We start from the raw sequence: 13,142 nt of genomic DNA on the forward strand, positions 1-13,142 counted from the left end.
TATGGGGCAAAAATGGGAATGGGGAAGGGTAAATGGGTTAATGGGGACTTACCGCCCCGCCAACCTCGGAATGGGGCGGTAAGTCCGCCAACCACCATGGCGTAAACGTAGTTTACGCCATGGCGGTAAAGGTACGACCCAGGCGGTAACTTACCGCCTGGGTCATAATGAGGCCCTTAGTATTTTAAATTCAACATTTTATATAAACTTAATATAACATTGTGTGTACAAAGATGCATAGAATACAAACAAATACACCTCAGACACCTGATATTTTCTATTTGGGGTCATCACCACTGGCACTTCAACCGTAAACAGAGTAGTTTTGAGTTTGTAGGTCTAGTGGCTGGGTGCCAGTTAACAGAGGTGTGGTGTATTGGTACACTGTGTGTGGAGCTAAAACCTAAAGGTGAGGTCTACTGAAGCCTGGCATTGGAGGGACAACCAAGAAACTGGTAGACATCTAGATGTGAATAGAGAACAGTTCATGTGGTCTAGCTCGAAAAAATCCTGGTGGGGGCACGAGGACAACTGACGTTTCAGCTTGATTGAGTATCAACCTTCTTATGGGGCCAAGTGTTAGCAGGTCTCCCTTAAAATAGAGCTGTAAAAGGGTATAGCTCTAAATGGTTTTCTTCAAAGAGGTGGAAATCAAATGTCCAGGAGCTGCTTCTGTCTACAGAAACAGCATAGAAGTCGGATTGGAGTAGCCTTGTTGTCCCGGGGAGTGTGTCCTGTGTTCTGCACTCCTAACAGGATAAATCCTAGGTTAGTTGCCACAACTCTAGTGTGTAGCAGTCGGCTCTAATGGAGTGGTGGAGGGGTCTGCCTGTGATCGAGGCTGAGCCAGTGGCAGAGGGCGAGCAGGTGCATGACTGTGCAAACTATGAGGAGTTTTATGATGACATACCACGCGTTAAAGAAAAGGCACTGTCAGGATGGGAGATTCTCTATATTGATGGTTCTTCGAAAATTGATCAGAAACGCGGAAAAAGGCATTCTGGCACAGCTGTAGTGAGGCATGGAGCAAACAGGGAATTTGAGGTTGTGGCAAGTGCAGGACTACCATCTCACTTTTCAGTGCAAGCAGCAAAATTGGTAGCACTTATTGTCACGCTCGAAAAACACAAAGGGCAGGAAATGACGGTGTACAGTGACTCCGCCTATGTGACATCAACTGCACATGCAGGGCTAGCACGTTAGAAAAGGAGTGGCTACCTCTGTGCGGACTGGACTCCAGTGCAGCAAGCATCCTTACTAGACAGGCTCATTAAGGCACTACAACTTCCAGTAGCCATAGCAATAGTTTAATGCGCAGCACACACTAAGCAAACTGACTTTATTTCTTGCGTAAATGAAACCTCAGATGCAGGGGCCAAAGGATTGCGTATTCACCATATATTTCAAGTTGTGGTACTCCAAATGTTAAGGAGAAAATAGTTACGATTATGGTAGGGAATGAAGGACTTAATCATTTACCAAGAGCTCAGTTAATGGAGATGCAAGGCAGTGCACTACCGAAAGAGCAGGAATTATGGAAACGAAGGGGGTGTTCTTTATCCCCCACAGAAGCATTATGGTGACAAGACAATACTGGAAAGCCATTGATGGATGTGTCTTTGGACAAAGTGATAGACTGACCAGATCTCTCCTGAGCTACCTTGCTGCTGCTGTCATCATTCCGAGCAAAGCTTTGGAATTTTTCATTCCTTCAGATAGTGTCACAGGTCACCTGCTCCTATATCTTCAGTCATCTCATACTGTGGGAAGCTGTGCTGGGCCTGTTCCTGTGTTTGCCACTGTAATATGTTCTGTCGCCGCCTGACTGTGGTCACTCTCATTGCAACACTTCTTCAATCCTGTGAGGTGGTCTGTCCAGCATGGAGTCCCTCTCCATTCTTCATAGGTGTGCCTGCATTGCACTGTGTAGAAATCCTTGTTTTACTTTAAATACCAGTGCCACGTTGATACACCCTGTGGCTGCTTAGGCATTTCTACATGCCTTAGATGCGGCGCGTTGCCACTCCAGCATGGCCCCTCGCATTCTCCTACCTGCTTTGTTATTGCCTGGTCTGCTCTCACTCCCTTTGGCTGCCCACTTCCTCAATCAGGCCAGCCAGGAGGCGGGAGTCCCGGCACAACAAACTAAGGCCCGCCCCCCTGGTCACCTGTGATGTTGTGTGCCCCCTACCCACCCTGGTTGCCTGTGATGTTGAGTGCCCCCTACATCCCCTGTGATGTTGTGTGCCCCCTAGCCCCCCGGCCGCCTGTGATATTGTGTGCCCTCTATCTTCCCCTGGTCACCCGAGATGTTGAGTGCCCCCTACCCAACCTGGTCACCGGTAATGTTGTGTGCTCCCTACCGCCCTGGTCACCTGTGATGTTGTGTGCCCCCTACCCCCGATGGTTGCCTGTAATGTTGTGTGCCCCCTTACCCCCCAGTCACCTGTGGTGTTGTGTGCCTTCTATCCCCCTGGTCGCCTGTGGTGTGTGCCCCCTACCCCCCTGGTCACCTGTGATGCTGTGTGCCCCCTACCCCCCTCCCACATCTCTCTCCTTCTAGCCTGATCTGATGATGCCCTTTTACTAAATGTTTGTATTGTATTTAAATGCTGCCGTTGCCCTGCAACATGAGGTAGGCACCATGTATGTGCGCACAGATTTGACACTCATATTTGTGTGCTGCTGCCCTGCAACATGGGGTAGGCACCATATATGTGCCCACGGATTTGACAGTCGTATTTGTGTGCTGCTGCCCTGAAACATAGGGTAGGCACCATGTATTTGCCCAGGGATTTGACACTCGTATTTGAGTGCTGCTGCCCTGCAACATCGGGTAGACACCTTGTATTTGCCCACTGATTTGACATTTGCATCTGTGTGCTGTTGCCCTGCAAACGGGGGAAGCACCATGTACATGCCTATTGCTGGACCTTTGCATTTGTGTGCTGCTGCCACCCTGCAACATGGGGTAGGCACCTTGTATTTGCCTATTGCTGGACTTTTGCATTTATGTACTGCTGCCACCCTGCACGATGGGGTAGGCACCATGTATTTGCCTATTGCTGGACGTTTTGCATTTGTGTGCTGCTGCCACCCTGTAAGATGGGGTAGGCACCATGTATTTGCCTATTGCTGGACATCTGCATTTGTGTGCTGCTGTGGCCCTGCAACTTGGGGTAAGCACTATGCATTTGGTCACTTTTTTGACATTTGCATCTGTGTGTTGCTGCCGCCCTGCATAATGGGGTAGGAACCATGCATTTTCCCTCTGATTTTTCATTTGCATTGTGTGCCGCTGAAACCCTTAACATGGGGTCAGGCTCAATGGATGTAATCATATTGTACTTCTCTTTTTTGCACTTTGTGTATGATATATCACCCTTTGCATGCTCTGCGATGTTGTAATTCACCTCATACGTTTCCTTTTTTGTATCCCGAAGCAATGAAACCAAGCTAAAAGCACCGAGATACCTCAGGGTTTTGCACTCTATATAAATAAACAAACAAACAGAAGTCTTCATCTTTCCTGGTTTGGGTATTTTCCTGGATGCTGTCTGGAACTGATTCCTATGCACCACAACCACCCGAAACAAAATCCTGATGCTAAAAGCGATCTCTGCACCAATGTTTTATTTTTTATTTTATTTTATTTGCATATAGTACTTAAACTTTTACAAATTTAAAACATGATATTAAACATAGTTATACAATTATCAGTGAAATATCAAAACAGTCTGAAATTCAAGGATAGCTAATTAAATGAAAACGTCTTGTAATCCATTGATGTGTCAGGCAAAATCAGATTTCATTACAAGAACAACACTACTTTCCTCTTGGCACAAGGAATCCGAAACATGCGTTAGACACCGGATTGGGATCAGCAATCAAGAAGTTTAAAATCAAAGAATGTGATTGTGTGGGTTCCCACAGGAGACATTCCTAATGTGTATAAAATATTTAAGATCTTTATTATGAATACAAAAAATACAAGTCATCTAAGCCATGTATAATTAAAATCAATTAAGATAGACAGTAATTGTCAACTATGGGAATTCTAGGCATAAAAAAATTACAAATGATGACAATAACACCCCCTAATTGACCCTACCATAATCCTTGGGTAAGAGATTTGTGATAATGCAACACACACTGTGCAGAGCTAACTGCACCCTTTCGCTCTCTGAGTTGAGACAAATCCAAAAGTCCGGTTTCTCATGGTTGAGAGGTGAGAATAATTGTTGGTCCAATCCCACTGTTGTAATTTTCTTTATAAAATATGTTTTAAGGAGGTGAGACTGGTACCACGTTTAAATTCTGGGGTCCAAGCTATATCTACACAAAGCATATCAATCAAGTTGTTAAATTCATTACCATTAGTCAGCCTTCTCGATCCTTTAGGTATCATCATTAAGGCAAATAGTTGACTTTTCCGTCTAGAATTAGTTTTTATGTACAACATGCACTGTCTAGCCATTAGCTGGCCCTTAAGGGATACTAAAACATGCTCCAACCATAGAATCTCAATTGGTGTCGATAGTGTTAGTTTAAGTATCCTTTTCCAAAAGTAGCCCTCAATGCAATCGAGCCACCAGAAGTCAACCATAGCAGAGCATCAAGACCGTAGAGGACCATTGAACACAGGCATTGTCTATAGAGGGTAAGTACCCCTTCAAGAGAGTAGCCTCTGGTTTGGTTCACAAACTTTCCAATCAGATGAGTTAGGTGTTTAGATTTTATGCTTATAGATTCTTTTATGTAATGGTAGGAGCTTGATGGACTCATTTCCAAACCCAGATACAGTGCTTGTCTACCTTTGGTAAAACCTCAAGGCTAGTATTAAATAGTGGGCATTTTATCATATTGGGAGCAACCACCATAACCTTGTTTTTTCCATATTCATGCATAGATCATTGACCACAGTTACTCAACCAACTTCTCTAACATTGTCTTTACTCCACTAAATGTTTTGTTAAATAGCACACATTTGTCTGCGTACAGCATAAAAGACACAGTCCCCCCACCCCCCACTGTAGGGCAACATCATGCTGCCTGATTAAAGAGTAGGGGGAGGTCTGCTGTATATATGCTGTACAACAGTAGTGCCAGGGTGCATCCCTGCTTAACACCCATGTTGGACCGCACCAGGGATGCTAAACCACCCTGGTCATCCAGGCGCACCTGTACCATTGTGTCATAAAGTAGTCCGTTAGGGATACTTAATATACAAGCAGAGCACCCCCATTGTTCCATCTTACCCCACAACTTCTCTCAGTACAAACCGACGAAAGGTGCCCGGAAGTTGACAAAAATAGAATATAGTGTAGCCCCCCCTGGGAGACGATGCTTCCCTAGACAGGGATTCCATAAGTCATATATTGTGAGAGTTGCTACACCCTGGGCAAAACCCTGTCTGGGCAAAATGTAGAATATTTGCTTCATCAACCCAACGTTGCAGGGCACCCAACACCAAAGAGGCACATCATTTTCCAGTAGTATCCAAGAGGGAAAGCAATCTATAATTGGCAGGCACACGTTTATAGACTGACATTAACACAGCCTGTTGCCATGAGGTTGGGATCGCCTGGGAGAAACACACTTTGTGGAACAAAATGTTCAATATGGCTGCCCGCTTCTTGAGGTTTTGCGTATGGACAGCATTTGCCAGACCATTATTGAGATTCTTGATTTTATTTTCGATTTCATCTTCACTGATAATCAAGGGCCATACCCCAATCAAATATTGGGGAAGGGAGGCCCTCTTGCTTGTCTCGCTTACCCACTTAATAAAATCAAGCCACTCAGACTCCTGAATGGGGTTCAATACTTTTTCCCTACTATCTCCTTTAGCTTTGTTCAACAATGTCCAAATATCCTTGAAGTTACCTTTCTCAAGCGTTATAATCATATTTTGTCAGTGTGTGTTATTTATTGAAAACTTCCAGCATTTTTGCAAGCCCCTGTAATTATCCTTTATCTGTCTCACCCGTTGGTGCTTCCCCTCGGTATTTTTTGAGTGGACACTAGCACCAATCTAATTTCACTACACATTGGTGCGCTTGGCATCCCAGATAACTCAGTCGTATTTGTTATTCGCTTTGCTACTAGTATTTAACCACCTCTTGGGGCATTTACACATTTCAGTGGCCAAGCTCTTGATCCAATCCTCCATCTCATTACAATCTAAGGCACCAAACAAGTCTATCTCTGTCCATTTTAAAGCAACTGTAGTCCCATATTGTTGTAGGTTACTGCTCGCCCATCCTACACGGTTCCCGGCATGGTTGGGTGATAACCCCAGTCACCCATGGGTCTCCCCTGATTACCTGATTGTGTCCCCCAGGTATACAGTAAGGGTGAGGAGTTTGAGATCACTGCAATCACAAGCCACAACTCTGAGCTCACCCACAGCCAATAAACAGGAATTATTTCCAAAGAAATAATCCAAGCTGTCCTTAGAGTTGTTCCGCTCCCAAGTGTATTGGCCCGGTATGTCTCCCTCTGTTCTGCCATTTAACATGGTAATGTCCCACTCCCTCAGATGGTTCACCAATCTTTACCCCTTACGGTTACCACCTACTTGGAGCATTTCACAATTTGAGCACACTCTACGAGAAGGCGGGCACTGCAAATTGTCCCGACATCTGGTGTTTAGAACCCCTCCTAGTAGTACAAATCCCTCATTCCCATGCCATGAGACATTTATAGATAACATTTCCTCCATCTTAAGGAGGGTTACTTCCATTGATTTTAAACTGGGAGGAAAGTACAGGTTAATGATCAACAACCTTGTATCTTCGTACTTTGTTCCTATCCATCTTTCCACCCTAAATGTACCCACCATCGACTGACTTCCATACTTCAGAAGAGTTAAGCCATTGACTTATTCCAATAATTAATCCGCTGAATGGCCTACCTTTGAGGCCTTTATTTTCGGGGATTTGATAAATGTGGTAACCCTCAAATCCTGCAGTTAGAATACATCATAATTAGACAAGATTTGTAAGGATCCATCAGATTGCAGTAGGTGTCTATGACCCTGTGTGTTCCACTGACAATCCTAATTGGTCAATTGTGACCCATCGGAGGGTTTTTGCTCACAATACTTGGTTTGGGGGAACCCAGTACACCACCTCCGGAACCCAATGGATGACAAGAGTGTTGCCCAGTTACTGGGGTGGGGTGTACTGGTCCAAGCGACCCTCTTTTCCACTCAGACAGTGCAAACCCTCTACCGTACTGTCCCAGAGAGACTGAGCTATTTCCCTCAGGGGATTCTAGCTTAGAACCACACACAAATAATTTCAACCCCAATCCGTCAAGAGCATCAACATTAGCAAACAACAGTGCTGCCATCGCAGGGGAGTCAAATCATTGCAAAACCCAATTTGCACAACTCAGTAATGTCTGCAGATGCAATGGTGGACACCAAGGAATAGTTGCCCATAGCCGAAGCAATGTTGACCTATTCAAGAAAGGGCTCCATGCGGAGGTGTGCGATTCCTCAAGCTTGACGAGACATACAGGACTAATTAGTCCAGTCTCAGGGCTATGAGATCTGATGGTTGATTTGGCAGCTATCCCCACCCCTTTTGCGTTGTTATTCTCGATGGCCGTACCCTGGTTAGAGTCCAAGTCTCGTGCAAACATGACTTGTGGCGTTGACCTCTCTTTATGGGGCTATTCTTTCCCATACCCATACTCCCAAATCCATTTCTGTTACAGGGCACGTTAACAGTAGTATGACCTGGCTTTGGAAACCAGGACTCATCCGTGCCCTTTGAGTTACATACAATACAGGGCTGTGGCCTCATCCTTCTTTTTATGGGCCTTTACTTTAGGCTTGGAGAGGGCCCGACTGTCCATAGGTCCAAGCAGGATTACTGTCCTTGTTTTACCATCTTCCAAGGTATTCTTTATAATTTTTGATCTTGCAGGTACACCAGCATGATCCACTCCAACAGTGTCCAATGTCCTGGTTATATCTCTGTGGAGGAGTGCAGTGGTAGGATAAATTAGTTTAGTTAACACTGTATGCTTAGGCATTCTCCTCATAATGGTTTTGTAAGCGACAGATGGTGTAGACTTTTCCATTAATAAGATTTCCGCTCACAGGGCATCAAGAGCATCTTCTTCATTTTCAGCTGCAATGTAGACAGCGTCTTGAGACCTCCATGAACACTGTGTCATCCGGGGATATGTAGATCCTAGCATCCCCTTCTTCTTGCTCTTCAGCATCTCTCTGGTCCACCCTTGTGTCAAGAACGACTGGTGCCTCTTTCATAAGAGTAGCCGACTTCGACAGCCCACAACTCGGGATCTTGGGGCTGTGTTGTATCAACCCAGGGAGAAGTGCCCCAGTAGCTTCCATTACCGTGGCCAGCGACTGCTTCATTATACCCTGATCCTTAGCCATTTTAGAGCACAGTAACAATATTGCATATCATTTTGTAGAAATATCTTTTAGTTGAGGGTTAGAGCGCCCATCAAACTTTAAAGATGCATTAACACACTGTGATGTTGTGACTGCATTTTCAATTGCATTCTTGCCTCCCGATGTAAAGCCGTCTGCCAGTAGTTCAAGATTTGGACTAGATGAAAGGTAATTGGCAATTCTGAGTTGTTCACTTGTTTGGCAATCTATACAGAGTAGCGTTGTAGTGTTCTGCACAGGTTCAAGAGGGAGCCATTGTTGTACAGGAGGATAGCTCAGCAGCAACACGCTCACCTTGGAAGCAAGACGACACAGAGCACCACAGGTTTGATCCCTGGGTCCGCGCTTAGAAACCTCTGACTATTAAGCGTGTTATAAATAACCTAACAAATCAGTGAATGAGTGGACCCAGACAATCGCGTGGAGGAATCCCCAATCGTGCCAAGATGTGAAGCAACAGGCGAGACACTGCCCTCCCTAGATCCTTACTGTGCTGATGGAAGTCCAGAATTGGCAAAGGTGTTTGTCTCCTTGTTAACTCCCTTGGTCACAGTCTCATTTTGCAGCCCCGTAAAGAAGCCAGTGATACTAGTTTGGGTGACTACTGGAACACACTCATTAAGACCATGGTCTGTCGTCCCTTTTTTGTCTTGGGAACATCTTTTTGTGGTTTGCCAGTCAGCACAGGACTACGCAGCTGTTTCCCTTTCTGTGCTACCTCACTGCGCAAACCACCTCAACTGGTATTCTTCAGTTTCATTGTTTTTTCGCTAAGTACTTAATGTCAGCTGTGCTTCAGAATGGCTGACAGCAAGTTTCAACAAACAGTGGATCCAGAGCACTACCCCCGTCAATAGATCGACTCCAGACAAGCCGTGGGGCTGTCTTTTGTACTGGTCTACCAGCTAGTAATACAGTTCACGTACCCCTCAATATCCGCTGGTGATGTAATATAACTCTAAGTGCCTCCCCCTTCTGCAATGGCCGGGAAGCTGTAAATAGGCTCCACCACTATTACATGTACTCATGTGTCAAGTATTAAATAGAAAAGCGGTTCCAATGAACAAAGGCCCACAGTCACCACCCTCAGTTCAAATTCCTATAATAGCGGAATCAGCCACACTGAGTAATTTAGGCTGGGGACTGTTTTTCCTTAAGTCAGTGGGAGACACACCCACCCGCCAAAGGGCTAGCAGAACAAGCCACCAACACACACGCTCACCTGGTTTCACCAACAAGGCACACTGCCAAGGAGGAAGGCAATTCTCTTGTTGGTCACATGGTTCACCTCCTAGTAGCTCAGTCACCTCAAGTGCCAAGGCTCAAAGGCCCACAGTCACCACCCTCAGTTCAAATTCCTATAATAGCTAAATCAGCCACACTGAGTAATTTAGCCAGTTGGAATGTTTTTCCTTAAGTCAGTGAGAGACACATCTACCCGCCAACGGGCTAGCAGAACAAGCCACCAACGAGGTGCACTGCCAAGGATTAAGACAATTCTTTTATTGGTCACGTGGTTCACCTACTAGTAGCTCAGTAATCTCAAGTTCGGTCTGATCTGGGTGTCAGGACCCTTCGTATTTCACACCTAAACACTCAAAACACTCATCCTCACTCCGCTGATGCTCCACTAGATACGCTGTATGCTTCCTCAGGTGGTTACAGCAAGGTAGACAGACTCCAGTCTGCCACGAAAGGAAAATGCACTGCAGCACTCAAAACCTTCGTTCTCACTCCGTCTGACCGACCCCTTGGCCTTCGACTACCACCTCAACCAGGTCAAACACAGAATATTGTGTCCCCAGTGGATTTCTCAACACCTGCATTGGTCTCTGGAAGAATCAGAGTTGGTGGGTAAGTACCTGTTTCTGCCCCGAGCCATTGTACTGGGGAAGAGATAGAGAGTCTTATGAAACATGCTCTCCAAGAATCCTGGACTGATAAGGATCAAAAAGTGTTCCTTACCAATACCAACCCGACCACTCCGGCCTTTTACATCCTACTGAAAATACATAAGGACTCCCAAACAACACCTGGGAGATCAATAGTGTCAGCATATATTTCATCTTGAAAACCCTTTCCATTTACGAGGATTGGTTCCTTCAACCTTTTGTCTCTAAAATGCATTCTTATATTAAAGACACAACAAGTATGATTAATATCAATCAAAATCAAAAAATCAACTCAGGTGAGACACTAGTGACACTAGACGTGTGTCTTTATACACCAGCATACAACAACAGGGGTGTATCAAAGTGATGGCAGGATATTTGAATCAACGAACCACCACCTTAGAGAAAGTTCCTACGGCATTCATTTTAGAATGCATCAGATTGGCACTTATGGAGAACTTCTTCCTCTATGAGGGGACCTTCTTTAACAACATGGAACAAGTATGAGTGCTACCTTCGCCCAAAGCGTGCAAACCTCTATATGGACAATCCTGAAATGAATTCCAACTTTAAAAGTGACAATCCTTTTCATACATACAAACTTCATGGTATCGGTATATAGACAATATCTTCATGATTTGGAGAGGTTCCATCGTTGAACTGAATACATCCCAAATATGGTTAGATGGACAAAATCCATTCATTAAATTCACCATTGAGTTCAATGACCATAATATACCTTTTTTAGACCTGGAAATAAGAAAAACAAATCAGGGAACACTTTAAACTGTCCTATATAAGAAACCCACAGACAAAAATATGCTGCTAGAATATAGCAGCGTTCATCCACAGAGTCTCAAAGAAAGCCTACCTATTGGACAATTCCTGCGATTGTACCCAAATAGGAGACTATAAACATCATGGGAAAGCCCTAAAAACCAGATTAACAGATCAGGGTTAGCCAAAAGATACAATTAAAAGAGCTTTAAAAGAGCCCAACACACCAACCGGGAGACTTGTCTCCATCCTATGAAGAAAACAAATCTTGATAAAATCACATGCGTGAACACTTTCAGTCCTATCAGCAATGCTTTACATCAAATCATTTTTTTAAAAACTGGCATATACTAAAACAGATGATTTTAACCAATCACCTCCACGTTTCACGTTCAAACGCCAAAGAAATGTTGAGAGACGTTCTAGTTCACTTATCCTGTGAAAGATAATTCCCAACCCAGACAATCACTTCTGTGGGGTCACCCACTAGTTGTGGGACACCACAGATGTGGTAAATGTTCCATCTATGGATTGACGAAGGACATAAAGACTATACATTTAAAAGGAGTTGAGGTAAAACTGACCAATTTCGAAATTGTCTGACACAATGGGCAGTGTATTTCATCATGTGCCCTTGCAACTTGATTTACATTGGAAAGACAAAGCGACAAGTGCGCCAAAGGATATGTGAACATAGGTCATGTATCAAAAACAAGGTGGACAACAAACCACTGGTGGCACATTACATACAAAAACAACATAAGTCCACCTATATCTTTTGGTGTGTCCTCCAAGTGATCAAACAATCTTCAAAAGGGGGAAACCAAGATCTGGCCCTACAAATATGTGAACAAAAATGGATCTACAATATATATATGGTAAAAAAAACTGATTAAATGTAGCAGTAGAGTGGAATTTGTTTATATAAACTCTGCATTCTGCAACAAATTAATTTTGTGCCATCACATCTGTCAAACTCTGGCAAGTATGCAAAACATCATAGGAAGATACCACTGCAATATATAGCCAGACCAAACATCATTGCTGATAAACATGTTGGCTGCTTGATATATAAGTATATAACAATACAGTAATCAAGAAAAGTAGTAGATTATGTTCTCTTTGCCTCGTTTTCTGTCACTTCCTTGCAATTTGCTAAGTCAAATCAGGAAGGTGTAGATCAATAGTTAATTGTAGCATACAAAATAGACACAGTGACAATTGCTATAAGAAAGAGGCATCATGACCAGAGTAGCAGGCACAATATATAAAACAGGTGTTCTAGCAATTAAGGTAATGGCCATAGACCTTTGAAACTGGAGAGGGTGATAAAAACTAAGGCGGCATAAATTAAAGTGGCTTTTCACAGTCTGATTTGATCGAGATATAATACTCCTAGCAGACTTTCTGCAGAACTGTAAATTACCCATGGGAATGAACAAAAGGGAATAACAATGCATGTGCGTGCAACATATATGGAATTAAAACTCTGTAAAGAGAGTAGTTAGTAAATATCAGTATCCTGAATGACTACGTGTCTGCAGTGATCACGTGACGCACAATGTGTCGCGTGACCACATGCACAGTATGAAGAAAGACGGCAACTTGTGCTCGTGGGCACGAATCTGAACAGATGAGTCTGGCAGCTGCCAAGGAGGATACAGCATATACAGCTCTCCCGCGAAAAACCAGTAAGAGACTACGAGAACAACAAGATATATATAAGCGCGCACAATGCAAACGTATTGAGGAGTGAGTAGGCCTGTTTATAACAGATGTTATCAACTAGTATAAGCAGGTCATACAGCGGCAAAATATAAAGAACACAAAACTGTCACACAACAGATAAGTTAAAATGGCCAGGATCATGTGACATAAACGTGATATTTTGGTTGAATGTTGGTGTAGTTTATACTGCTTGCAATCAAATAGTTGTCACCCTATCCACAGATTGTGTTTGATGAAAAGCTTCAAGTAACTGTTGCCAAAACAAGACAGTACTTCCAGTTAAAAGAAAAAACACTGGTGGAAAATAATAA

Source organism: Ambystoma mexicanum, chromosome 9, assembly GCF_040938575.1.
Source record: "Ambystoma mexicanum isolate Mex_15411 chromosome 9, UKY_AmexF1_1, whole genome shotgun sequence".
NCBI lineage: Eukaryota > Metazoa > Chordata > Amphibia > Caudata > Ambystomatidae > Ambystoma > Ambystoma mexicanum.